The sequence below is a fragment of the Choloepus didactylus genome, chromosome 8 (genome assembly GCF_015220235.1).
Source record: "Choloepus didactylus isolate mChoDid1 chromosome 8, mChoDid1.pri, whole genome shotgun sequence".
NCBI lineage: Eukaryota > Metazoa > Chordata > Mammalia > Pilosa > Megalonychidae > Choloepus > Choloepus didactylus.
This window is the reverse complement of record NC_051314.1, coordinates 94,397,732-94,421,429: the sequence shown is the minus strand read 5'-3', so window position 1 is coordinate 94,421,429 and position 23,698 is coordinate 94,397,732. Positions and strand designations below refer to the sequence as shown.

The window sequence follows — 23,698 nt, the reverse complement described above, 5'->3', positions numbered from 1 at the left end:
TAAACATACAAATCGTCCATGAGCTCTGTATTGAATTTGCTAATATGAGCATCATTCTCAGTATACTTTGAAAAAATGGGGCACACTTTTTCCTTTTCAAAGGACAAATATCACACAGTGTAAATATTCACTATGCAACATGAGAGAGCACACAAGGTAAGGTGGCAAATATATTTGATGGAAAAAATGAAATGACTGTAAGCAGTATTTTCAAGAAGCTCATCTCATATCAGGAAGGCAATTTTAATATTCTGTGCACATTTTAAAAACTCTGTTATAATGCAGATGAAGTACACTGGGGGGGGTGTAGAAAAAAACAAATAAAACACTAACAGGCAGAAAGAAAAAAATCTATAATCCCTTCTCCCAGAGACCAACATAGCCAAACGCCAAAAAACTGACATAAGACGGTACATACTGTTCTTCTCCAAAAAGTGATCATATTTTAAATTTATAATCTGCTTTTCTTCCTAGCTAAATATACCCTGAATATCTTTCTATACTACTTTACATACACATCTATATTTTTAACAGCCACATAATTTTCCATCTTAGGGACATACCATCATTTTTCTTACTTTTTAAAGAGTAAAAAGAAACTCTAGCAGACAGCATTTAAGGTGTGAAGCTAAAAAAGGCATTAAAACAACACAGTAATTAATTCAGTTCAGCAATGGGCCTTTAATGTATATATTAAATCATTTATAATTTAAAAACAAAATCCAATAATATGACCTTAAACTCCATAATGACTCAGATTTGTATTTTTCACAAAGCAGAATCCAGGTCCAAGTTCTTTTGGAATGGAAGTGACTTTTTAGGTAATGCGGTTTTTGTTGTTGTTGCTCTTTTTTTCTTTTTAAGACAGAAGGAAAGGTCATTTCAAGTTTGTTTCAGCTGCCATCTTGTGCCTCCTTTCTTCCTGTTAGGTACAAGCCAGTTTAAGGACATTCTATATTTAACTTTCTGGACTCGTTAACTGAGGTTTAAGATAACAGTAACCTTTTTCAGCACATACAACATTCTTATTGTACCAGCTGTGACGTTAAGGAAATTGTACTGTTGGGCAGTCTTAGGGAAAAAATGAAGTAAAGTAAAAAGCAGTCATTTATCATCCTTTGCTGACCTACACATTAAACATGACCCTTAAAATGAGACAAATTAACTCCTTTGTGGTGACATAATCTCTGGAACAGATGGATTGATAATGGCACCACATCACTCCATGAAGTGTCTTGTTTAGATGAGCAGTGTGGTATTGGAAATTCAGCTCAGCAGGGTACACCTCAAAGACGGCATCATCAGCATAAATGGCACCGATTCTGAAATAAGAGATCCACAGAGGACACCTGCTACAGTTTGGGGAGTCCCAGTGACCAAAGGCATTCCTTTGTGAATCAATGTGAAATCAATGTCCCAGCATGGTATGGGGGTGGGATGGGGAGCAGGGGTACTGTGCTAATGACAAGCAAACATGCAAGAGAGGCATGGCCAAGCAGACTCAGCCTTAGAGCTCATTAGCCAATTCAAACTGGAGCAGTGCCAAGACTCCTGGGTGGCTGTGTCCACCCACCTGAATAACCCTCAAAGCTTCAACTGGATACAGTTCCCTTCCCGAGTCATAAATTAAGTTTTACTATGCACTGTTAAACAATTGTCATATTCCATGCTTAGGTGGCTGCTTTCCAAATGGGGTATGAAGTGATTTTGTGATAAAATTCATAGGAGCCCTAAAGTAAGAAACATGTACTGGGTTTAGATAAAATTCCGTCTGGCAGCTCAACTGATCAAGACACTTATTCAATTTCAACAGCTCACAGAATTACGATAAGGCAATTCTGAATGGCAGTCATGTTTCTGTTCCTAGAAAACATCTTGTTTATTCATAAGCAAAGTAAAAACTCGAAGAACATTCCTTTGTGTTTATTTCAGTGGATTTCTAAATAACAATGTGCATCTTAAGTACAAAAAAATCACATTCAGTAAATCATATATACTTTAACATATATATAGTCAAAATAAAGAACAAAACATTTAGTCTTATTCAAAGCTATCATTTTGGTATATTCAAAAGATTATTTTCACGAGCATTTACATGTTAATATCAATGATAACTCAGTTTAATTTAATATGTTATTGTTTTGTGCATTTAACTTTGACCCCAGAAGTTGTCCTAGTAAATACAAAACCTTTAACTTTCTAGGCTTTATCACATAAATCCCCTCAAATCCCCCATCAAATTCTGCCTTCATCTGGTCACTGAGAAATGTAAAGAGTAAAATGTAGCCTATTCGAACTGTGAAAAGAGAGAACATAATGAAGATGTAAGTTTTCGTATTTGTTAACACCATAAAAGAAAAATCACCAGTATTTTGAACTTCTCCATTTTATAGCTTGGGTATGAGTTTCAGAGTCAAAAAGGACCAGCAAGAGGGATTTTATGAAGATATATTCTAGAAATAAAACTCAAGGCTATTTCTTCCTCTAAGACAATTCCTAAAAAAGCTAATAGAAAAAACAAAAATGTCCATGTACCTTACATTATATTGTTGATTAAAAACAAATCCATGAATCCCATATGGGATGGTGAAACTGTCCAGTGCAAATATAGGCTGTACCTAAAGCTGGTGGGGATCCCAGGCCTCAGCTTGCACATCCCCGAGGTTGACCATGCAGGGAGAAGCAGATAAACTCACTGGTCCCAAGCTTTATGCACAGAAACCAGCAGGGATTCGGATGGCTCTCCAGGTCCAGGTTGTGGGACAGCAGCTTGCACTTGTTCTGACGGTGCAAGAGTCAGAACCTTGAACCGGAACCCAGGAGACTTAGGTTCACAGTCTCAGGAAAGTCGCTTACCCTCACTGAGCATCAGAGCACTCACTGACCAGTAAGGCTGATCATCTTTGCCCATCTCCACCATGAAGTAAACTCCAGAAGGATGGAGATCACAGGTTGTGTCTTTCCCTTTCCTCCTAGCCACCATCCCCCCTCTTATGGTGCATGGGACTGGGTACGGATCATTTTCTTCAATAAGCATTTGTTGAATGGATAAATAAATGAATGAATGAGAGAGAAATTTTAAGTGTAAACTATTTGGATTGATTACACAGTACAATTGAACTTCAAAAATATAAAAATATTTTCAAATAAAAAAAATTATCTATATCCAAGGTGATTTTCATCTATTCTTGGAATATTTAAACGTACAAACATTTAAAACACACCAAAAATAGTTGTTTTTCTTATTTTAAAAGTAACACACTTGTAGTGCAAATTTTGGAAAAACTGAGAACGGGACAAAGAATAAAATCACACCCATTCCTAATCTACCCATGAAGAAATAAAACACTAGTTGCCTTTTGCAAACACAAAACTTCACAGAGTTAGCTGGCCACCCATGCTGAGCAATCCAAAGCACTTTGGGTTTCCATAATTCCAGGACAGACTCCTCAGATACTTGTATGTTTAGAAAAAGATTTTTTTTTTTATCAGTTAATCCAGGGAATCCCTCAGGCTTAGTGGCTTCTGATTGTCAATCAGACTGTATTAACATACACTGAAAAATATAATGGCCAAATAAATAAAAATACTCCATTGACTAGTAGTCTGCTTAAGAAATGAGTAATTATCAGAAGGCTACTTTAAAATATTGAAGAATAACAACGGAATTATTTTAATGGGCACTGTCATCAAGCCAGGCCCACTAAAGGATGCCAAACAGACTCAAAGAGGAGGGTAAACCCACAGAAGGTGCTTCTCCACTGGATTATTTTAGAGACCTGCAGTTCCTATTTATTTTCCTCTTTATAGACTATTTGCCCACCCTGCAATTCTGACCATATTATCAGTTGTCCTTACTTTCAAGAGCTAAGTTGTTGGCTTCTGCACATAGATGCCTTAACAAACACTGCTTCTATAGACTGGGAAACTAAGAAACATGGAAGGCAAAGCCAATGCAGTAATTTTTTAAATTATCATGTGTAGGGATGGAGGAGTAATTATTGGAGATTTTCTAACATACCACAGGAAGTGAAAGTATTCTCTAAATTTAGGACTGAGAAGAAAAATGTATTATTGTCTCTCAATATTTCTATAGATTTCTTCCATCTGTGGTTTTCAAACTGGTTTAAGGTGGACTGAAAAGGAGGGTTTCTGTCATGAGCTCAGTGTTGCCAGATATGGTACAGAATGTCTGGCTTATGTGAATTTTCAATAGACGATCAATAATTTTTTGAGGGACATTCAACATTTGGGACACACCTATGCTAAAAAATTGATATTCATTGATTATCTGAAATTCAAATTTAACTGGGTATCTTGTTTGCTTGTTTGTTTCCTAAATCTGGCAACCTTATAACGAACCCCCTTCCTGCCTCCCAACAAGAGCAACCTTGCTTTTTATGCTGGGGTTCCAGATCCACTTGTGTTTGAGGAAAGTGCTCAGCAATCAAAAAAAGTTTGAAAACCACTTTGCTAGAGGAACCAGGCCACATTCTTCACCCCACTGTCTGCAGACTTCCCATCAATAAAGTGAAGTGCATCTGGTTGTTGGGAAAATTAATTAAAGCCTGTAAAGCCCTTTGAAATTGGCATGTTCAGCCACATATGCTGCAAATTATCACACACCAGACTGCCTGAAAACATACTGACTGCTTAATGAACAACTAGATGGTAGAAATTCTGAAAGATGTTAAGTCACAATTTTCATAGAATCACATTGAGGGACCACATTGAAACAGAGCAGAACTTTACAACCTAAGAAGATGAGTATATCTTTGAAAAACAACGAAACAAGATTTGCTTCTAAAAGTACAGTATTTAAATTCTATTGTTATGGATATTTCCAGCTGAATCATAATTTTTTTTTTTTTTTTTTTTTTTAGCAGCAGTTAAAAACAGCAGAAATAATCCGGAAATGAAAAAAATAGTTCATCTCTTATGACTCTATTGTTTGCTATTTCTGCTTGGTAAGGTTTTTTAAGCTTAAAAAGAGTTTTGTGTTTTTTTGCAACAAAGCAGAGATACTAACCCAATAAAACACATCTGGAGGCCACTTGGTGATAGTCAGGCTTTTTTTCCTCCCCAGTCATTAGCTACCAGCTATAGCACTAAAGCAAATGCCACAAAAGTATAGCATTCATTATACCATGTTGTCTAAACACTTAAAGCTGAAATTGAAATCTAAAGAGTAAATAAATTCATATTGTACCAACATATTAATGAAAAGATAGTATAAATACCTGATAGCTTGGCCAGGTAAATGTTAACACTTGGAGGCAAACAGAGAGCTCTTATTCAGAAGCTTAAAGCCAACCACAGAGAAGAAAGACAGGATCACAATTAAATTTGTCAACATTCATATCTATTTCTGATTGAAACTGAGGTTTTATAAAGGTGGCAAAACGCCATGACCAAGAGCACAATTAATATTTTAGCCCAATATAAAGATTTGCAATTCACTGAGCATCATGTGAGCATCATGCTGGTCTCAGGCTTCCCTGCCTTTGCATATGCTTTTCCTTCTGCCTAGAATGCCTCTTTCTCCACTCCAAGGGTTTGGCCAACTCCTATTCAATTGTTAAGACCCAGCCCAAGCATCTCCTCCTCTTTGAAACAATCCACACAGAACAAATGACTCTCACCTTTGCCTTTGTGCCATTACTTTTTCTAGTACATTTCTCTACTCCTGCCTTTACCACAAAATCCTGCAATTAATGCTTAAATGCCTTTCTTCCCTACAAAATGGTGAGTTCTTTAAAGGCATGAACCATTCACTTGATGTTAATATTCCCAGAGCCTGACACAGTACCTGGAAAACTGCAGGCATTCAAAAAGATGTGCCCCCAAATAGAAATAAAAATGGAAAAGATTAACTTTAAATGGTTAACATGCATTCGAAAGTGCAATTTTTCCTTAGTTTCCAGAGACGAGAGAAGAAGACAGAAAATATGCAAAATAGCAAACATTACTTTGAAGTGAATAAATAGTCGGTAAAGAGGCAAAAGATGAAAGGTTTTGTACATCCATTAAAGGAGCCAGGACAACAGAAGTTACTGTGAGCTAAACCTCTCTGCAAAAGCATGCCATCTGTAACCTGGAGGGCTAGCCTCAGACCAAGGGACATGTCCGACTTTATTCCTATTACACCCCCTAACAGACTGCTGAGACGGCCCAGAGGTGTCATTAAGAAACGGAATGCCATCCTGCAGGACTTTCACACAATTGTTAGTATCCGATAGCGTTTGATCTTTGAGTCGTGGCTGAAGTGACCCAGATTCAAACCAGTGATTATTAATGTCACATTTATATAGTCCTTCCCATTGGAACGGCACTTCATAGCCCATTGCTGTGCTCCTCAGAACAATTCACAAACTCGATCTTCTCAGATATAGTACAGATGGTACAGCACTTCCTGGTGGGCAGCTTGTAACTTTGGGCTCAGCCTAATTAGAATGTGAATAAGATCTAAGGTTCTGAATGTGCTTAAAAGTTAATGATTTAATTCACACGGCTGCTAAAATGGAACACCTAGGCCTGTAGGTGTGGTGACATTTGCCAACATGTTTTATTTAAGATTAATATGGAAAGAGTCTCACTACTTACTGCATATTTACACCAGCTTTTATTTGGGAAGTGGGGGAGATTAGAATATTATTACAGTTTAAAAATATATTAGGACTGTAACTAAAATGGATGTTGGGTTATTGTTATTTTCCAGCAAACTCCAAACTTTTCCCTAAATTAATTCCAATTTTGTCAACGGTCACGCATTTAAACACAAATAACATAGTTTTAATCATTGTGAACATACCACTTCAAGTTTTACTTTTTAATTTTTTTTGTATTTCCCATGCATAAACATTGAATTCACATTTGCAATTTTTAGTATGAATATAAGTATTCCATTATTGTAGGTATATCAGATTAATAATTTGCTGTTTAATATCACTTCATTTTTTTCAGCTCATCATATTAAACTGTAACATAACCTATTAAATGAGACTTTCGGTAAGGGGAGGTATATACTCTCTTAGGTCTTTAAAACATAGCTATTGCTGAAGATTGAATTGGTCACACTGAATAATAAATAGACTAAGAGACTGTTTTATTTTTTAAAATACGTACCTGAATAATAGACATATTTACTCAAAATAATAATTTTGAGTAAATTGTTAAATAATTCTAATGAGGGACTTAGGGAGTGATCATAATAATTCCAGCTCTCATTTATTATCTATGACATGCCAGACATTATACTAGGTACCTAGGAGAATTCTGAGTGTTATTATTTGCACGTTACAAGAGAGGAAATTGAGGTTCTGAGACACAGACTGTATCTGAACCCCAATCCATCAGTCTCCAATGGAGATTACTAATAATGGAAATTGTGTACAGCTTCCATTATATATATATCCTCCTGAAATTATGACCTTCAAATCCAGCATTTTAGAATCAAGGAACTTTTGAGCTTAAGACACCACCAGAAATCACATAGTTCAGGCCCTTCAATTTACAGTTGTGGAAACTGAAGTACAGAGTGGGTAAGAAGTCTAGAAAATTAAGTGACCTTCTAAGTTCACATGCCTAGTTAACAGTAGGAAAGGCTAGAATTATCTGTAAGTATGTAATATAGGACAAATATAGAGATATTTACAAAACATTAAGACATCATCAATTTTAGGCAAGCTACAAACACTTGCTTACTTTTTCCCTTTCTCTCTCCTTCCTTCTTTCTAAATATTTAACTGCAAACATTAATTTATTTAGGAACTGCCAAACCAAAGCTCCTTGTATAAGAAGCTGAGCTGTGAACTAACAGGCAGTTTCTCCACCAGTAAATTGGGGATAGCCTTGATTAGACCTCTATATAGAGATGTAGTAAAGATAAATGGATAAATCTTCAAGGGCTCTGTGTATTTTGGAGGTATTAGTCTTATTAAACTAAAGAAGTACAAAGTTAAAACATGATAATTTCTGGACAAATAAGTTGGCTCAGCTCTTTAATAAAGCTGACTCACTGCCAATTTAGCCCTGAAACCTGAGATATTAAAATAATAATTTCAAGGAACTAGGTTTTCTAGCAAGCTGGTTGAAATCACTTAGGGGATTAGCTTTTCACCCCTGGAATTTAAATCAGGGGATTTCTTGAATGAAAGACGGTCTGTCATCCTTGTTTTAACACAAGAGGCAACCCCACAAAACTTGTCCAAAGACACTATCTCCAATTTTTTTTTTTCCCGAAGATTACAAAGTAGCATGGGTGAATTACAAAGAGGGAAGTTACACAGTTTCCTTGTTAGTAACACTCAGTCTTCTATTAGTAAGGCATCCACTTGCTATATGATTTATATTTCACTGATCCCTTTGGGGTGGAAAGCAGGGAGGAGGGATATTTGATCAGCTTCTTTTCTCATACTCCATAATGTTTCTCAGACTTTATTCACATAAGAGGAAAACAGCTCAGAAACTCCACTTCAACTAGAAAAAAATATCTCTTTCCTGGAAATGTTAGCTCAAAAACATAATACTGGCTTCTATTTGTCTTTATTTTATATATAACATTAAATTGGTCCACAGGCTCCTACCCTGTAAAATAAGGGTGGCCGTTTGCTAACTTTATAGTACTATTACAAAAATGAGATTATAAACTTAAAGCTCTCTAACTTTCTCAGCACTACATATTATTAAATTTGGGGGTGGGAGGTGTTCCAATTTGAGGCATATTTAGCTCCCTAGATTTTTGCAGTCATTCATTCAGCAGATATTTATTAAGCATCTACTATGTGCCAGGCACATTCTACGAGTTGGAGACAGAGCAATAGACAAGACAGCATATAATCATCTTCACAGAACATACAGCCGTAAAAAGTAAATATCTATCAGATAGTGGTAAGTGCTAAGAAGAAAGGAGAAGCAGGATAAGGGGATTGGGGACTGCTGGGTGGCAGTGGGCAGGGGTGCTGATATTTTAAATGGGCCAATCAGGGAAGAGGCCTCTTTGTTACCAGGTGGCTTTTGAGCAGGGATGGGAAATGAAGGAGTGAGCCATAATCCATACTGGGAAGGTGCCTACTCATGTCCTTTTATTTAAACTTGAAGTCCAGCAAAAACAAGGAAATTAACTGTGAAATTCAGGAAAGTGAAACCTACAAATATTAAGGGTTTAAGTAAAAGCTTGAACCAGCTTTCAGTTTATCTCAAATGATCCCTAAGCTCTGTTTAGCCACAGCTTAATCTTTTTTCCTGACTAAAACGCCTCACAGTATCTCATCACATAATTACTAAAAGGGACAGTTCTCCAGTTACATTGTGCAAACAACCCAAGTAGACAATTCAGGGAAAAATTTCCACTCTGAGGCCCTGATTATTTTATTTGGCTGTAGGCATACAGTAGGAAAAATGAGCTGGAGCTAGCTATTTTGCTACTGGCCATGCCTATAGTAAAGAAGTTCAAAGAAAATTGGACAGTTATGCAGGTTTTAGGACCATGAGTCTTTTAAAGTTCTTTTAATTAAAAACAAGACAAAATCAAACAAAAAAGCCCATAAGATGGCACATAAAACAAAAAATCAAGTAAACCAGATAACCACAATATTTCTCTTTTTATTTGTGCTATGTAGACACAGCCAGCAGTAATAATGACTGGTTTAAGTTATTTTTATTTAGTCTATATATGATCTATAGTCATGGTAATAATGGATAATGACAAATTTTCAACAATTGAAGAAGAAAACGTAAAGGAAAAAAAAGGGGGGGCAACAAAGTCTAATCAATGTCCACAAAACTGTTAACCAAGAATTTTCTAATGCTTGATAATAAAACTTTCAGATGTACCAAAGTCATGAACAGAAACTAAGACTGTGTTCATCATATTTTATTGAAACTCTCTGATGTATCTTCTGTATACAATGTGGACATGAGCCTCTGGATAGTATAGACATGGACAATTTAAAGCACCTTATATATAATGAAAGATACAATACGATGTGGAATCATGTCTGTAAAAAAGAGCAAAATAATTATTGGCTATTAAAAATAAGTATGATTAGCTACTTTAAGGATTACTTCATTAATCTTAAAAAACTGGAATTGGCATTTCTTTTGCTGAAAAGGACCAAAGGGCTTAATGACATAAAAATAATTTATCAAGAAACTTGTAGTAGTAAAGATCTAATTAAATTTTTTGATCTTTGTAATTCAAGGTGTTTAAAAATAAGACTTAGAATTGTAATCAAGTTGTAAATTTGTCAGATAAGTTTTGAAACCTTTATGGTGATATGGTTGTGTTATACTTCTTAAACTAACACATATTAGCATGAACAGAGAAAGCTGGACATTCTTTGATTCAACAAATTCAGGAGCCCAAAAAGTCAGGAAATGTAGGATAAACATTTTCAACAGTATATTAATTCCATTTTCAAATAATATGTTCCTTATCTTTTTTTGTCAACCTCCAGATACCTTTTCAGGTGAAGTAACTCTAAATTTAAAGCAATAAGTCCACTCATTAGTCTGGAAAAAATACAATATATACAGTATGGAGTATCCAAAAAGTCTGGAGATGTAAGGAAAACAATGCATTCATTATGTAATTTTTCAAAATAACAAAGTTGCCTAAAATAAAATTTAATTATACCTTTATATTTGGAGGCACTTCACATGAAACATGTCTGAGGTTGACAAAAACAAAACAAAACACGGAGCATATATTTGAACACATAATTAATGAATAGTAACAAAATGCTTCCTCATTTCCAGGCTCCTTGTATTTGTTGAGTGTCTATTATTTGCCAGGCACTGTGTCTGGTGCTGAATATGCAGTAGTGGACAAATGTGGTTTCTCCCTCATACTGCTTACTATCTACTAATAGGAGCAGAAAACAGATCCTCCTGAAACTGGGTCAAAATAACAGCTGTAGTATTTGATGGCAACAATGAAAGCAGCTAATTGGGAAGGGAAGGAAGAGAAGGGAAGGGAAAGGATAGAAGGAAGGAAAGAAGGGAGGAAGGAAGGAAGGAAGGAAGGAAGGAAGGAAGGAAGGAAGGAAGGAAGGAAGGTAGTTCAGTTTAGTGGGATTGGAAAGTAGAAGGAAATCTCCAAGATCACCTAATTCAGTGGCCATCAGAATCACCTGAGGATTCAAGCTCAGTCTGCAAGGCCCCACCCCAAACCTACCTCCTTAAAGTAAAATCTCTTGTGTATTCCTATTTTTAAAAAGCTCCATAGATGCTTATGATTCAAGTCTTTGGTTAATTTTTACTTATCTAGCCTGAATTCCCTCACCTTTTAGATGAGGAAACTGAAGCCCAGAGAGGCTGAGACTGATCTGAAATCACACAGCTATTGTGATTCAGTCCAAGTTTTCTGAGTTTCAGCCCAGTGCCTCTTTTTTACATGTTAAACCACATCATTCCACTACTGTCTTCTCTTGAATCTCTGCTCAAGAAGAAATAGGATTAATGGATAATTACCTGCCCAAAAGAAAATGAAGCAAATTAAAAATCTACCATCCACAGGCAACACAATCATAAAAATAACAAAAAAGACCCATCATACACCATGGTAAACTGGTTGCTTCCTGCTCAAGCAACAAGTCAATCTAGTTTAAAACCCTCCCACACAAATATCATTATTCCTATCAGTTTCTAGTTTCAGCAATGCAATGAATAATAATTTTGGTTTCTGTGGGTAAGGAAGGGGAGAAGAAGAGTGATTTTTCTGGTTTATCCCTTGAAATTCAGAAAGTCAAAAAAATTATGTTTCCAATTCCTCAATATGGAGAAAAGCCTGTTCTGCTTTTAACACTGGCAATACTTGAGGACATGTTTCCGGCTATTAGCCTGCCAAGCTGCTTAAACTTATAGAAGGCCCATAAAGGGAACTTACATGATTAGGTTAGCTAAAACAAACATCTTCTCTGTATATTTTATTTATTTCCTCCCATTTCATTCCAAAAGGCATAAAATTCTAAAGCATTTCGAAGTATGTGTGTGTGTGTGTGTGTGTGGAGGGGGTAAGTTATTGATTACCTTCACTCCTTTCTCAAGGCTTGTGTAAATAAGAACTCAGACACCTTTATGAAATTACTCACCTGATCCTTGCAACGAGAAAAGTGCAGCATCAGAAAGCAGTTCAAAATTCCTATGAAGCATATGGATTTTCTTACAAGAAACATCTGTGATTCTCTACTGCAGTTGCAGCCCTAATTTATCTTTCTAAAAATTATGTAACATGCATATACTTCAATCATTGAACATACTTATTAATTATAGTCACAGAAGAATTTAAAATGTCATCTCTTTTTAACACACATTACAACAAATATTCCAACACTACAGTGCGAAGACATTACAGTGCTAAGCAGTCTTCTTACATAAATCTAGCAGTTCCCTAAACTGTTTGGAAGGAATATTTTAAAACAAAACAAAATAACACAATATCTAGCCCTTTTTAAAGATCATAAATTAAGTCATCTAAGCCTGTAAATAATATAGTTGGAAATATCAATTGTAGTTAAGTTATGAGTTTCTTCAGATTACCATATTATTTACTTATCAGTGAAATAAAAGAAACAAAAGAAGTAAAAATGTCCTTGTGAAACTAGAACAAGTTTTAAGTCAACTCACTATTATTAGACTGAAAGAGTAATGTGTGTGTGTGTGTGTGTGTGTGTGTGTGTACACAGAAGTCAGCATTTTAACTCAGGCAGAGGAGCTGGCCAATATAGAAAAGGGTTTTAATAAACTTTCTATTTCAACCATAGTTACTGTGGGTTTTGTCACTATAGCAATAGGCCTGGGTGGGGTGAGATATCTGGCAGGCTGGGGTGCTCAGCTGTAAAACAACCTAAACCTCACTTTACCTCTAGCTGAGCCAATTTCCTCCAAGAAGGTTTGCTTAATTGAAAGACAGTTTCCAAGGATAAAGGGAGTGAAAAGGAAAATTCTAACCATCGGTTGATGGGTACTTCTTCACAGTTGATTGCTATATTAAACCTACCTCACACCATCTCCTAGATTTGATCAAAGGGCTCAAATATTGTTAGTTAGTAGTAGTACTTGGGATTTAGGTGGTAACCTAACCTCCAGGATCTCAATATTCTCTATCAGCCTGGGTTAATTTCAGCTGTCTCTACAGGGGCTACATGAAACATGGCATTTACAAATTTGGATTATACAGCACTATTTATTATATGATGGAAGATTTCCAAAAGTTTCAGAAGCTGGCATTTATGTGAGTCGACTACTGTTCAACCCAAAGAAGCACTTTATTCTATAGGATGTTTTTGCCAGGTTTGAAAGAGCCTGTATGAACACATCTTAATTAGGACCATCTTAGCCCTTTACCTGTTGGATATCCTCTAGCTCTAGGTATTATGTTTCATGTAGTCCATGAAAACAGAACTCCCCAGAGCTATTATCAATCCTTTTACTTCAAATCTTGATAGTGTATATTTTCTTATTTTCAGATTTAATAAGTCAAATATATCAGGTAGCTATTAAAAGATTTAAAGCACTACAGTTTTAAAAGGTTTCAGTGTTCAGGCATTTCAAGCCCTCAAGGGGGGGCGGGGCGAGATCTGGAGGGTTAGATCCCTGTAGAATGGTGAAATTATTTGCTGTTTTATTTACCCCATTTTACGAATATTCTTATTGACTATTCTTTACCCTTTTAATGTTTTTAATGCAACTTAATGGACCCACGAAAAGAAAGAAAGGAGTTTGAAGGAAAGATACCACATCAAATGATCTCCAATGAAAAGATAATTGTAGTGATAGATTTCTAAAGGGGGAGGAAAAGAAACTTGAAAACATTAGCTACTTACACTATGCTATCAGATAATCTTCTCCCACTTTTTTCTTCTTTGGAGAAATCCAAACTGCTATACATGTTTCCTTAAAATTTTCCTTTACTGAAAAGTCCACTGTGCTTACTTAAGGCAACAGGCCATCTTAGAAAATTAGGCCAAATATTGTATCATATTAAGTGGTGGCTACTTTATATTAGATTAAAAAAAAACCAAAAGGAGGAAAAGGTGGTTATAAAAACATCACAGGAAACCATATAGCCTTTATTTAAATTAAAAGCAATCACAGCCTGATTCTTGGAACACACTTCGAAATGCTTTGTGGCTTGCAGCTGCTACACGGAGCCAATATTGTGTGTAACTGGAAACATTTCAAACAGAATTGTTACCAAAGTCAAAGACCATAATTGCGAGCTGTGGGATCTGTGTCTTAGATAAAAGAAGGGCAGCTGAACGAGAGCACTCTGCACCAAGGAGTGTACTTAAGGGTCTGCATCTGACTGCAATATTTTCACTGTATTATTGACAAATCTTTCTTTCCAGACACCCAGTGAGAAAAGAAGGAAACACAGAAACTCACGCACAAAGTAAAAGCTGTTGGGTGCTATAAATCAACAATTGGGACAAAAATCTTAGAAAGGAGTACATGACTTCAGTACTAGAACAACTGAAATAACAGAGCTCTAACTTTTTTTTTTTTTTTAAGTATAATCCACTAGAAATGAAAGGCATGTCTCCCCAGAGTTTATCCCAAATCAACTAGTGAGAAAAATACTACTTCAATTTAATTGATCAGTTGGTTGGTTGGTGATGTTTTAAGGGACCATTAAGGGATCACTTAGGACCAAACTTATGGATGGGGGTTGGTGGAAGTACAGTTAAGGTAAATGACAGCTGCTTGCTAGTTTAGAGCTCTAAGTTTTAAAATGTTTAAAATGGCTTCTGCCTTGCTTTTTTTTTTTTTAATTTTAAATCTCTCTTTATAGGAAAATGAACCTGGAAAGGTCTAATCAGTTCAGGCTGGGCAATCATTTTTGTTCCTAGGGAGGCCCTTCAAAAGTGACCAAAATGCATTTAGAGTTTAGTCTAAAACAAGAGTACAAAACAGAGACACAGTAAGAATTATTACATTTTCCTCGAGAGGTGTGATTCCCCCAGTAACTGGAGTCTTTGCCAGAGGACCTGTGGCTCAGGAACGGTTCCTGGAAAAATCATGTCATTCTGGCACCCGGGGAAGTGATCTGATTATCCTGTCATATCTCTGGGCCAGAAGTGTCATGACATCAGCATGCTCCAACTTGTAGGGCATGTCTCTCCCCACCATCCCTCATTCAGGAGAGAGAGGAGAAATAAAGGTTTGTGCAGATTCTCTACGCAATTTCAGTCCAGGCTTTTTCCACTGTTTCAAAATGTTCATTCACCAATGCACACGTAGTAATGTCCTTGACTTCAGTCCAGTGCAGCTATAAACAAGGAGGTGTGGACACTAGATGAGCTGAGGTGCTTACACCTATGTGTGTCCAGAGACAGGAAAGTCCGGAAACCCAGGGCTGCTCAGTTTCTCCGATGCCGTCTTGGTCCACAACACTCTGTTCAGGAGAGACAGCTCCATATGCTGTCCGAGGTTTCGAGGAACTGCAACAAGTGTAGGACTTGGCACCGGGATTATTTTACTTTCCTCTCCCCACATATTTGTTCACACCGAGCTGCTAAAGATATGAGTGCACAAAATGGTAATGCTCTATTCTGTGACCAGAAGAAAAAGAAGTAATGGTCCCTTAAAACATCACCAACCAACCAACCAAGAAACAACTAATTTATGCTCCTAACCCTTTTACTTCATTGTGGAATAATTACACACAGATCTAAGCAATTTGAATGTTCTTACCATAAGAGTTAAAGAAATGATTTTATTTTATAGAAAATGGAGAGAAAAAGAGAAAGCTATTTCTCCAAAGGGAGGAGTCTAACTTGGTCAAGTGGCATCAACATTTGTATCATAGATGAGCATAGTGGACAGGGCATAAGTAACTAGAAAACCAGTAATAATCTTTTCAGAAAATCATTTCCCATAATATTAAACAACCAAAAATACAGGTAGAGGTCATTTAAAGAGCTATCTGATTAGTGGAAAATATTTTTTAAAGATTATTGTTTCATTTCATTGGAACTCAACTCTTTTGTGTTTTGCTTTCAAGTGACTATAAAAGGTTTTAGAAAAATTATCTAATGATGCCATATTTTAAAACTAATATCTCTGCTTTTAAAAGGCCTTAAAGAAATTTCAGAATTTAACTTTTTTATTGCCTTTTCAGAATTATGAAAGGACAGGATATTAGGAACAACCAGACTTTACCCACATAGGACTCTAAACTTAATAGCTCAGCTATTAACCCTCTATGTGCTCTTCTATCCCCCAGCTGACATTAAATTTTATTTGGGTGACCCAAGCTGACTCATTACAACCTCCATTATTACAGAGACGAATGTTGGTTTCATGGATGTTGATTATAAAAACAAGATACACTTTTTAAGCTGCTCTGGTACTGCTTGCAGAACTGATTGAATCTGTCACTTCTGTAAAATATATCACTTTTCTTTTAAGAACTTGTGAACCAACTGGCTTACTCAGTGATAAATCCTCAATTAGCACCAAATTAAGGATGGAAAATTTAATTGACTAAACCCATTCATTCATATCATTATGTCTATTTCTATGCACCATCCAGAATTTTTTTCTTTTGAGGCTTATTCACAAGAATAAGTCACTTTGTTAGCCATGAACTATTAAACCCAGAGATTTTCTAGTTCATCATCAAGTGTACTAACCTTAACTGTAGATAATGTCCATTTATTTCTAGAACCTTTTAGTTTTAATATGTAGAGCATATGCATTGTTAACCTTTAAATCCTTCACATAAACATTTCTGGAAGAGCTTGTAAAATATCTCCTTCTGTGCTTCCTGACTCACCAGTTGATGGCACTTAGAAATCCTCTGGTACCAGCAGAGTGCTGTATTTTGCTTTCTTCAGGCTCCAGCTGGGCTACAATGACAGATTCCTGTCCCAGGCCAAGCCCAGCCACCTAGGTTAGGACCACATTGGAGGCAAACTGAACGGGCTCCACTAGACAGCAAGATAAATGACTGCTGTTTAAGTTTAAAATCCCCTGGTGGGAGTAAATATTGTTCAAGAGAAAAAGGCTTGACAAATATTGCATCATCCTTTCAGAGCTGTCTTGATTAAAGCAGAATCTTTGGATTAAGTTGGTGCTCAATTCAAGATGTATCTATCTTGCTGTCATGGGATTTTTTTTCCCCCTTCCTAGAGTCTGAAAACAGACATATTGTTGGGGATGGCCAAACAAGGCTGCTGCCTCCCAAGGGGCTAGAGTCCACTCCTGATAATAGAAGACGGCTGAACACTGACACTTCACTGAGGGTAATGGCTTAGTGGGAAAAGGCCAGTTGTCACCTAAGTGACAGGCAACAGCTGAGCTCACACATCTGGAGGGGACTAGGGCAAACATTCAGCAACCCTCACCAATCTCCTCCTTAGGCCTGTCTGCAGGGACAGATGAAAGTTCCTTCTACTTCAAAATTACATTTAAAAGAATCTGATGGAGAACCTTGTCAATTATACAACACTGATGGCAGAAACAGCCCTCTGAAGTACTGATTAAAATGAGGTGTAGACAAAACTGTACACACATACAGGTACTATTTCATTAACTATAAGTTGTCCTTCATAAAAATCATCCTAAAAGGCAAGTTCATATGCATGCTTTTTAAAGGACAAATGCATCTGAACTCCTCAGGAGGCAAGATCTTTACGTGTTCATTTCCTTTAGGTTGTTCCCATGGTGTGTTCACCGTATTCATGGCTGCAGTTCTGCCTCCGATGCCCTTTTAAAAATCAGCAACCAAACGTGTTTGAATTCTCCTCAGGCAAGCTGGAACTCAGTATGGTGCCAGCCACCCTCCTTTCCTCCCCCTCCTCCCCCTCCTTCTTCCTCCTCCTGAAGAAAATCTGTGGACAATTTTCCCAAAGTCCCAAAAATAACACGGCCCTGCCAATAATCACTGGCGATGCCGTTTGTTTTTCTTACAGGGCAATGAAAATTTAACAGCTTTCTTCTGCATCCTGAATCCCGGTCCTGCTAATTATTAACATGCCTAGTTTCTTCAACTTTTCATGTCTAAAGGAAGGAAGATGCTCCCATTCTTTCCCATATACATGCTACATTCAGAAAAAGCCAAGGCTGAGAGGGAAGGAAAAAATGATGCAAAATACCTGCCCAAAAGCAATCGGCCCTTTCCCCAGAGCGTTAGGAGGGAGTCAGGACCTTTCCTCCAGATGCCAGCCAGTAGGTGACAGGCGATCCTAAGCGGCGGAGACAGGCCAACGCACCCTCACCTCCCCGCGCCCCGCATCGCCCCAACTCTAGGGCCACTGAACGGGTTTCCACGCAGTAGAGTATCAAAGGAAGAGTTGGATGTGATGCAGCAAACAGGAGCCATGCGGGCAGCCTAGCCGAAGCCCTCTTGGTGCTGCGGCCCCAGTACCTGTTTTCACTGTCTTCATAGACTAACCGAGTGCGCCCTTCCCCCTTATTTTCTGCTGCACCGACCCAGTGTGGGTGCCACAGACCCACGGCTGTGACACCGAGGAACCCCGGCCCTTCCCCTGCGGCGCTCGCCCGCCACCGTCGTGCCGATAGCCCCCTCTGCAGAGCCCGCCCCGGGCCAGGCTGCCAACTCACCCCGCACGAGGAAGGGAGAACTCGGCTGGACGGTCCCCGGGCGCAGCGGCGGGTGTGCAAAGCTGCGGTCCGCGGCGTCAGGGATGCGCGAGGATGGGCAGCACGCGAATCAAGAGCCCAGAAAGTCGCCGTGCGGGCTGCAGCAAGTCGCCAGCGCCTCTCTGCGAAGTCAGCGCAGGCGGCGAGAGGCTGGCATGTTACCGGGCGCGCTGTCGAGCTGCGGCGGCCGCGGGAGGCGGCGCTCGCAGCGGGCTGCAGACAGAGTGTGCTCGGGGTCCGAGCCCCCGCGCCACTGCGCCACGCTCCCCGCCCCCGACCGACCGGGCGCGGCGGGAGCGAAAACGCGGAGCGCGGACACCGGGCAGCTGGATCGAGGCCGGCACAGGCGCTCGGCTCGCTCCCACGTGTGCCCCAGCTCCGCCTGGGATTGCGTGGTTGGTGCAGGGACCCGACCGCGCGGAGCCGCGGCGCGTCCAGGAGGTGGTGCGTGCAGGTGGCGAGCTGCGCGGGGACTGGCTTCTGAGCGGTCTGCGGAGCTGAGCTGGAGGCGGGTTATCTGCTAGTCGAAGTTCACCCAAGCGCAGCCCAGGTTCTCAAGGGTAGATCTGTGGTCGCCTCTGCCCCGCCCCCGATTTTAGGCCTTTTTTTTTTTTTAAACCAACAATCCTGATGGATTGAAAGACAGGAAGAGTGAAAGGGGTAAAAAGACAAACCCAATTTCCTCTGATCAGACGGTCTGGGGGTTGCCCATTTGGGTTCCTTTTCCTTTGGTGTATCGGGTGGAGGTGGGGGTTAATTAAAATCTTAGGTTCTTTCCGGCGCACCTCGCCCCGCTGGGGACCCTCTCGATATTATCTCGTGCAATCCCACAAGCTGGTCTAGGATCCGCCTAGAAGCCAAAGGTGTGATGTTTCAGAGCCAGAAGCCAAAATCAGCCTCTACGCCGCTCCGTTTCCTGCATCGACTGCCGGGAGCATCTCCTAGAAAACCTCTAAGTGTTGGGGAGTGTTCGTGAGAAACTCAGCCCAACACAGTGTCCAGAACCTGACCTAGTTAGAATGTGCACTTAAAGCCGTGTTCAAAGCATTAATTTGAGCAAGATGATCATGTTTCATTGGTCAGACTACTCTCCATGTTTTCACTCTTCCCCAGGGCTGGGCTATGAAGCACGTTCGCCGTGCACCCACGTTGAAAGGACTCAGCCTGTTTGGAAGTTCTGCCTTGGCTTGACTGTTGTCTTAGAACCTTAGAACCCCCCATTGCTTCCAGTTCCCGATCAGTGGAGTCTCACATCGTGTGGTTAGTATTACCTTGAGGATCTAAAGGGCAGACTCAGACGGCAGCTGGCAACCCCAACTTAACAGGTGTCTCCCCAGAGCTGGAGTTTTCTTGATCTCCCAACCCCCTTCACAATCCTCTAGGAAGCTCTATCATCTCTAGAAAGAGGAGAGTGTGTGTGGCTGGGTGGGTGGGGTAGGGGTGCTGATCAATACAAATTTTATTCCTTTAAGGAAAATCAAAATTTCCGGTTTCAGAATTTTTTCAGGGCACCAAGTCTCCTCAATTTTCATTGGGAACCAAGCAAGGGAACTCAGCAAAAATGGAATCGATGAAAAGAAGATGAAAGGAAACAGCATCTAAAGGCAAAAGGGGGAGAAAGCTGTTCTTATCATGAGAAATGTTTTGCCTCAGTCCTGTGTTGAGTAACTCTGACTCAGATCCTGCGCTATAGAAACGCTCTCGCTTCCGTGATACTTGGGCTGTGTTTCTGATCCTCTGAGTGCAAATCACTCAGGAAATAAGGATGTTGCTTTTTAAATAACTCCATTTCCTAGTGGTATTTGTAACTGATGGGAATCTGGGGAAAAATAACCTAGACCGTCCTGTTCCTCAGCATTTTATTGGAGTTGGCCTTTTAAGTTGTATCTGTTTATCTTGCCAGGGTTACAAATGCTTCTATTAAGCTATAAACTTTTAGCTTCCATCTAACCTCCAGAAGTACCCAAGAAAACTGACAAAAAAATAATTTATTCTACCCACAGAGGGATTGAAAATTAGTACTTTAAGGATAAACAGTCCGCTTCAAATGAAAGCAGTTTCCCAACAAACTGCACGACAAGTGGAAGAGAATCAAAATAGGATGGAATAGAGGACAGCACAATCTCATTTAATTCCTACAACCACATCTTGTGAGAATAGTCTCTTCAGTGGGTCAAAAGGCATTTGTAGCAGGTCTTAACTGGGCAGAGTTGGGTATGAAGCAGCTCACGGAGAAGCTATTTATAGAGCCTTCTCTGACTCTCCCTATTAATTGGGGAAAATGCTACTTTATTATGGTAAGTCATAATTTTGGTATCAGAGGAGTTATAATTCTGTGGTGATTTTCACAAAGGTTTTATTAATTGAGCATCTATTATATGTCCAGCAACATATTGGGCACTATGGAGGTTACACAATTTTTCCTTTAAGAGACTTATTGTCTCTTTGGACTGTATACCTGGCAACATCTTTCTGGATCAAGCGCAAATGTAAACCACTGGTTGTCTTCAGCATGAAATTACTTTGGGCAGTACATATGATGGTGTGTGGACACAGTGATCTCAATTCAAATATCCATGCCACTGCTTACTTGATGTAGCCTATTGTAATGAAGTTAACCTCAGATGGTTAGTTTGGCTTTTTTCATTTGTAAATAAGGATAATGATATCCTTATTATTGTAAGAGAGCTGCTACGGGTGCAGAAAAGACCCAATAGGTGGAAACTTTCACCTGCTTATTACCAATTTATAAGGCTTCTACTCCCCATGATCCTTTCTCTACTCCAGCTACATGCTAAATCCCTCAAGTCATGAAATATTTTTTTTATTTGCTCTGAAACACATTATTCTTTGTGGGCTACCGGATTGTTTCTGTTTATTATTTTTTTAAATATGAATGGTGTCATTGTCTTCAGTCTTACAAACCAGCATGGTACCACCATACCTTTCATAAATGAATCAATTCACTTTGGGCATATCTCCTTTTCTTTTAAAGCATTGTTGACAAATGTACCTTTTTTTAAAGGGTACCCAAACACATCATGCTAGGGATGCCTCTTGGTTCACTGAAGAGTACTTTCAAGAGAAGAAAGACTTCACATCCTCACAAGCCCAGGACTTAAATCATCAGGAACCTTATGTTGTTGAAAGACCGTGTGTGACTCCCAGGTCTGTTTGATTTGCTTGGTTCCTGTTCCCTGTGTGTGCTTCTCTTTCACCCATGTCTGGGACTCCTTTCCCTGACCTACAGACTCAGTCTCACCCAGTGTTTCCAGGGTGAATCAGTCTTGACCCTCTAATAGACTGTATGGGCTTAGCTGTAAGGCTTACTCCCTGCTGCAAATCCTACGATGCTTCCATGAGCCTTTAGGATAGAGGCAAACTCCTTGGATTAGCTTAGAAGGTGTTCACATTTGTACTCTGCCTATCCCGCTAGCTGATTTTCCTATTGTTCCACACCTTGTTTTCTCTAGTCATATTAAACTATTCAAAAGTATCAAGTTCTTTAAAAGTATCAAGTTATTTCATGCTTCTGTGCTTTGAACATACCTAGAATGTTCCCCACTGATAACTGCTATTTTTTTTAATTAACTCCTATATATTCTTTAAAATTCAACTCAAGCATCACCTTCTTGATAGTCCATTGATGTGAATAGTTGTTTTTGTCTGCCCATAGGCTGTTTCTCCTTTGTAATGCTTCACATTTCCTTTGGGGAATACCTTTCCCCACTTTCAGTGCACATGGATTAGTTGGAGACTCATCTGTTTTGGTGTTAGGATCATGTGACTCAGATCTGGAAATTAGAACACTGGATCTCCCTGACCAGAGATTGGTTCAAGGATGAGCATGTGACCCAGATCAGATCCTGAGTTTTGTGCAGGGTTTTCTAAGAATTCCACTGCAACATATACAACAAATATTTGTTGAGCACATATGTACCAGCCACTCGTTTGTTGGGAATTCAACACTAAAGCAAAGTCTCTACCCCTATGGCTCATATATTCTCAAAAGGACTCAATGTCGTCTTGTTCTCTTGTGTTTTGAGCATAAACCTGGGAGTACAAAAGTCAAAACTCCAGTAGCCATTTTGCTATCATGTGAAGCTTGAGCATGAAGAAATCATGAAAGAGGACAGAAGTGAGAGGTGGGGAGAGAACAGGATCTGGTTGCATGGTTTGAGCCCCTGGATTAAACCCTACCTGAAAACAAACTACTATTCAACTTTTCAGGTTAAATTAATATTTTGTTATTGTCATTTAAGCAAGTTTAGAGTTTAAGTGCCTTGCAAATTAAAGAGTATTAACTGTTACTCCCCTCTACCATTTTGATGCTACTTTTCCCTATTCATCTTCGTATGGCTATATACTTTCATTTATTTATTTAATTATTTATACCTGGCCTTATCCCCCCCCCCAAAAAAAAGATTTAAATCCACTTAAATGTTATTGTTACAGCAATAACATATAGCAAGTTGATATAATTTGAAAGTAGGTATGAAAGATGAGTAACAGAAATGGGACAAATTAATAAAATTCATCCCATGAAGAATCGGATGCAGGTTTCTAGGGGCCATTATCACAAGGGTAACATAATTCTTATAGAATTGACAAAGTATTTAAGATAAAACAATTCTATTCTTAGAAGAAGTACAACTACTGCTGAATAAAAGAGCAGAAAAAAGCCCCTGATGAACAACATCCTCAACAACATCCTCAAGAGTACAATGTGTTTCTTGGGGGATATTTCTCAAAGCAGCCCTCAATCCAATGAATTCATTCTTCAGAAGAAGTAATTTGATTCAATTCCCTCTGTGACAGTCACTTCACAGAGTGTATGACAATTGCCATAAAGTGGGGTAGTCCAGAGTGTACTGATAGTGCACAGCAGGGGCAAGACACAGGGATGTGGAGGGGACAAGGATGGCATCCTGGAAGAAGTGGTGCTTAAAAGATAAGTTAACCTAGAGAAGGAAGTGTGTGTGTGTGTGTGTGTGTGTGTGTGAGTGTGTGTGTGTATGTACACACTTATTCAAGCAATTAAGGCAGAGGGAATATCATGTGTAAAGGTCAGGTGGTAAGCGCAAATGTG

The 23,698-nt window shown here is 38.8% G+C and overlaps 1 protein-coding gene across 1 annotated transcript in view; it reads right to left on the bottom strand.

Moving 5' to 3' along the window:
• Window positions 1-18,842, bottom strand: part of PRICKLE1 (prickle planar cell polarity protein 1) — a 102,713-nt gene extending 83,871 nt beyond the window's left edge. Inside the window, 1 exon segment of the mRNA XM_037848315.1 lies at window positions 18,571-18,842. The gene's annotated coding sequence lies outside the window, so the exon portion shown is untranslated.
• Between the last annotated feature and the right edge of the window lie 4,856 nt (window positions 18,843-23,698).